Source organism: Carlito syrichta, unplaced genomic scaffold, assembly GCF_000164805.1.
Source record: "Carlito syrichta isolate Samal-C Ts95f unplaced genomic scaffold, Tarsius_syrichta-2.0.1 Scaffold289143, whole genome shotgun sequence".
NCBI classification, from domain to species: domain Eukaryota; kingdom Metazoa; phylum Chordata; class Mammalia; order Primates; family Tarsiidae; genus Carlito; species Carlito syrichta.
In genome coordinates this window covers 129,840-135,749 of record NW_007233239.1, presented here as the reverse complement: position 1 = coordinate 135,749, position 5,910 = coordinate 129,840, and the positions used below count along the sequence as shown (strand labels likewise).

The window sequence follows — 5,910 nt, the reverse complement described above, 5'->3', positions numbered from 1 at the left end:
TTGTATCACTGATTAGATAAGGGAAATTTTCTTGAATGATCTCGTGGAAAGTTTGTTCCAATGTGGTCTCTGTTTCTCTTTCTGCCTCAGGGAGTCCGATTATTCTTAGGTTAGGCCTCTTGAGGTAGTCACTCATCTCTTGAAGGTTTTGTTCTGTCTTTTTTAGCTTATTTTCTGTGTTTTTAAGAGTTTGGGTTATTTCTATATTTTGGTCCTCAAGCTCTGAGATTCTTTCTTCTGCTTGGGTAATTCTGCTTTCCATGCTTATCAATTTGTTATTTATTTCATTCACAGTATTCTTTATTACTGTTATCTCAGATATCAGCTCCTTCCTAGTTTCTTCTTGTGTCTCCTCAATTCTTTTTAGTCTCTCCATTATTGCTTTGATATCTACATTTGTATTTTGAGACCCTTCATTCTGGGGACTTTTCATTGTTTGTATTCCAAAGTCAATTTTCTCAGTGTCTGCTCTCCCAGGCATCTGGGAGAGACCCATACTCTTCTTTTGGTTTTTCTTCATTTCTGTAGATTTTTCTCCCTTTACCCCTTTCCCTCCCCCTCTTCAATTCTGTTTTTGAGGGAAGGTGGGGTTGCTTTTATTTCTCTTCTGCAATGACCTGTTCTTCCTTATGAGGGTCTTCTGGTTTTGTTCACTTTTCCCTCTGCTTTACAGTCTATCTATTCAGCAGTTTGCAGTCGTGGTCCGTTTAGAGAATCTCACAAGTTCACCTATGCCGTCGCCATCTTGCCCCCTGGAACTCCTCCTTTTATTTTCTAATTTACATTTAAGTTTGCAATGGTTGGGGTGTGTGTGTGTGTGTGTGTGTGTGTGTGTGTGTGCGCACGCCAGTTTCACTCTGTTGCCCAGTCTGGAGTGCAGTAGCATGCTCACGGTCACCTCAACCTCGACCTGCTGGGCTCAGGCGATCTTTCTGCCTCAGCCTTCCAAGTAGCTGGGACTACAGGTGCATGCTACCACACCCAGCTAATTTTTTGATTTATTGTAGAGATGAAGTCTCGCCATGTTGCTCAGGCTGGTCTCGAACTCCTATGCTCAGGCAGTCCTCTCACCTCCACCTCCCAAAGTGCTGGGATTACAGGCGTGAGCCACCACACCCGACAAGTTTGCAATCTTAGAATGGATTGTTATGCATATCATGAAATAGGAACTTTGTTTTTTGTCACTTACATTTTTGAGGGCTATTTTGTCTGGCTGTAGGATTGTAGATTGGCAGCTTTTTTTTTCTTTCAGCATTTAAAAAATGTCATTTCATTGTCTTCTGGACATAGTTTTGGTTGAAAAGTCAGCCATTAGTCTTTGAAGGTAATGAAACTTTACTCACTGACTTCAGTTTTCAACAGTTTTACTGTGGTGTGAGTAGGTGTGGTTTTCTTGTACTTATACCACTTGACATTGATAGAGCCTCTGGTATCTTTATGTGTTTATGGTTTTATGTCTTTTGTCAATTTTGCCAAATTTGTAACCAGTCTGTCTTAACATACTGCTTCCTACACATTGTTTCTACCCTCTGCTTTGAAGGCTAACACTTGTCAGATTTTTTTTAATGGTGTCGATTATTTTTCTTGTGATCTTTTCAATTATGGTCTTTTTTGTACTTGCAATACCTTGTTTCTCTTTATGATTTTAGTCCAGTTATTTTCCATGGTACATTTCCAGTTCACTGATTCTTTCTTGTACCACGTTCAATATGCTACTTAATTTATCCATCAAATCTTAAATTTAGGCATTTTTTATTTCCATAATCCTCATCTGATTCTTTTTATAGATTGTAGTTATGTAGTAAAATTCACCACCTTGCCATCTATTTACTTAAACAACACTCACAGACTTTCTAAATCTATGTCTGATAACTCTAATTTCTGGTCACTTAACAGTGTGTTATTGTTTTTAACCTCCGTTGACTTTTGGTCATTTCATCTTGTTATATATCTGGACATTTTTCTCTGGGTTCTCCTCCGTTTCAGTTTTTGGTATTTGATTTTCTTATATATATAGATTTTTTTAAATAAAATTTTTTTGCCTGCTGGACACATTTATATTTGATTCATCATATATATAAATGTAAGTTTGAAATTACAATCTCACCTTGAACATCCAATGTAATACTATAAGAAAATGACTGCCGGTACTGGGAAACTATGGGGGGGGGGGATGGGATTAACAGTAGCAAATATCTGTCTGAGGACAGGGAAACACCTCTTATCAACAGGGTGCCTGAATGAAACGTAATTGTACACCTAACTCTTAACTGTACCCCACAAAACCATAATGAAAAATACTGATTAATAAAAAAAGAAAGAAAGAAAAAAAAAAGGGCAGGAGAAACAAAAGGAAAAAAAAAAAGAAATTACAATCTCTACTCTGCTTCACTCAGTCCTTCTCCATTTATTTCTTTCTTTTGTGAGTCAAACACAAGTGTAGTTTGTTCCACAAACTCTAGGACCACATCTCAAGCTCTAAGGGTATCTCCTCAAACCCTTCTCTGTAGCTTTGAGGTGAGGCATGTGGATCATTCTCCTTTCCTCTTGTGGGTGGAGGATGATAACGTCACAAAACTCAATAACATTTTCCAATGAAATTCTCTTTTCAATTTCAAATTCCCTCTTGGCCCTAATAAACACCTTTATAAATAGTCTGTCACCCACTTTTAAATGAAGGCATTCTGCCATCTATTGTCTTAGGTCATCAGTTGAAACAGAAAAAAAGACAAAAATCTCCCTTTTAGTAACCTGTTACATTTTGAAGCAATATCATCCTTCTTCCTGATATTAAAAAAAATTAATTGAAAATGTTTTATTTTTAATTGTTTAAAATTGCGATGAATCCCTAAAAACCGTAAAAATTGTTGGTCCCTGTGCACCTATGAAGTTGTTAGCCCAGAGGAACTGAAAAAAAATTTTTTTTTTTTTTTTGAGTTGGAGTCTCACTCTGTCGCCCTGACTGGAGTGCAGTGGCCGCTCCCAGCCACCGCAGCCTCGACCTGCTGGGCTCCGGCGATCCTTCCGCCTCAGCCTTCCGAGTAGCCAGAATTACAGGCATGCGTTACCATGCCCAGGTGATTTTTTGATTTTATTGTAGAGATGAGGTCTTGCTGCCCAGGCGGGTCTCGAACCCACAGGCTCAGGCAATCCACTCACCTCAGCCTCCCAAAGGCGTGGGATTACAGGCTGAGCCACCGAGCCCGGCGGAACTGAAAATTTGCAAGACACTTCTCTAAATTTGTCGTCGTTGGACACAATTCACACAGTCCACCCACCGAGAATCAAAACTACCTCATTTTTGACTCACTTTAGTCTTCTGCTTCTGAATATGTCGAATTTGAGGTTCCTTCCAATAGGCAAGTAAAATTATGAATCTAGACCTCAGAGCTTAGAATAGTATCAATATACAGAAGAAGTCATAGAAATGACTGTGATGCTTATAAAGGATGTGGACCGAAAAGAGTGGAAGTCAGGTAAAAGTGAGGGATGGTCTTACAAATTTACATATGATGAGAAAGATTTACTCTTCTCAGATTTCCTTCACTCTGGTGTGCACAAATCACCTTGCTTTTGTGTAATCTTATCACTCTTGCTGTAGTCCCTAGTTCCATGGCCAAGACTCTCTCCCTCTCTCTCTCTCTCTCTCTCTCTCTGTGTGTGTGTATATATATATATATATATATATATATATATATATATAATGGAGAGATCACACACACACACACACACACACACGATGGGGAAACCCTCAAGTCAGAATTTATTTATTTAAAAAAACTGTATTTATTCTTACGTGTTTACACTTCAGTCACCTTCAAAGTCCTCTCTGTTTGATGCAATTCACCTACTGAGACACTTTTCCCACTGCTCAAAACAGTTTTTGAACTCATCCGTTTTGATGCCTTTTAGTGCTTCTGCTGCTTTTTTGTTCCACCTCTTCGACATGAGCAAAATATTCCTCTTTGAGGTCTTTTTTCATCCAGGGAGGCACAAGGAAGTCACTCGGGGAGAGATTGGGTGAGTAGGGAGGATGGGGCACAGGAGTCATGCTATTTTGGGTCAAAAACTTCTGAACACTCAGCACTGTGTGGGCAGGTGTGCTGGTAAATCACTCATCAATAAAAGGACAAACACTTCCAAAGAATCTTAAAAAAAATTCACTGAAGCTGAGACCTGCCTCTCACAACGATGCTGATGCTGATGGGTTCTGAGAACATTCACCTAGCAGGGGAAGACTATACTAGAAGGAGCCTGCCTTCCAAACGATAATTCCGTTTTTTTTTGGGTCCTCCTTCATATACATGCTCACAATCGAATAAAAGCCAGGCAGAGTCTAAGGTTAAATCCATTCATGTTTGTGTGTGTGTGTGTGTGTGTGTGTGTGTGTGTGTGTGTGTGTGTGTGAAATAGCAGCACTTTGACTCTGTGGCTACTGATAATTATTACTTAATGATAGAACAAGGATGACGGTTGTGGAGGAAAAATGACATTTTAGCTAAGCAAGCCCTTCTCTCTTCCTACAGAGGCCAAGTTCTGCATCTCCTTTTGCCTGTCACCCTTGCTGGGATCTCATGTGTCTTGAACTATCATCCCTTCAACACATCCCTTCCATCGCAGCTCTGTGCCGTTAGCATCCTGTTCCATAGCACTCTGAGAGAATCTTGACTGCCCTGTGAATTGACCCAGCAATTATGGCCAAATGCTTTAGGAGTGGCCCTGGACATTAGAAACACGTCCATGAGCATGTTGATATGATAATGATGAAATTACACTTTCTCACTTCCAGTAGCTTTCAGAAATTCACTCACAAGGGGAATGTTTCCTGGCCTAAGGTGAAACTTCCTGATAGCCAGTCCATGTCATGTCTGGGGCCTTGAGAACTAGAGGGATTGAAGCCCAGAGGGATGGTAGTCCTTGACTTTGTCTTAGATTCTGCTAATTCTGTGAGATAGATCAGCACAATATTATTAGAATACTCCCAAATCCTTTCACCCATTGAATTCGCACAAATTATTTACACCAGCAAATTACTTTTCTCTAGGATGAAGCCTTCTACTTGCCTTAGACTTCAAGTTGACCACTCACATGAACTTAAAGGTTTATAACACAGAAATAAAAGAATGTAAGGTCAGCACTCCTGTCTCTATCTCTCATTCTCAGAGACCACCATCGAGATATTGCTCTGGGTCCTGCAAATGAACTGCTTAACCTCTTTCAATATCATACGACTCAAGCACCGTCAATACTTAAGTTTGGTAGTCTGTGGGTTTGAGAGTTTCTTGGGAGTTTAAAAAAAGAAGAGGTCAAATCCAGAAGGAATACTTCTTTTTGCTAGAGACGATATATTTTGCAAAGCATGTAGGAGGTTTCACTGTAGTCTTTGCCTAAAGTTTCAGAATTTTGATAAATAATATTGCTTTCTTTGTTCTTTGTACCACCTGTGTTCTTCCCTGGAGACATACCTGATTTTTGTCCATGGTAGAAACATACTATGTTCGAACACTAAATATGTCCATGGAGCCAACAACGCTCTTTGATTTAATTCTGTGTTTTCAGCTTTGGCAATGTTACGTAGGGGAAGACTCTAAACTCCTCTGGACTGTAGATTTTTCTTCTGTAAAGCAAAAGACAGTGAAAACCTGAGAGAGAAATGAGATAGATCCTGTCTCTCTTTGTTTGCATATTCATTTATCAAACATTTTTTTTTTTTCAGTTGGAGTCTCACTCTGTCGCCCAGACTGGAGTGCAGTGGCCGCTCCCAGCCACCGCAGCATCGACCTGTTGGGCTCCAGCGATCCTTCCGCCTCAGCCTTCCAAGTGGCTGGAACTACAGGTGCATGCTACCATGCCCGGCTAATTTTTTTGATTGATTGTAGAGATGAGGTCTCGCCAAGTTGCCCAGGTGGG

General features: G+C 40.0%; 1 pseudogene; it reads left to right on the top strand.

Annotated features, from left to right (window-relative positions):
• The first annotated feature begins 3,427 nt into the window (after positions 1–3,427).
• Positions 3,428–5,910, top strand: part of LOC103256239 — a 22,664-nt pseudogene continuing 20,181 nt past the window's right edge.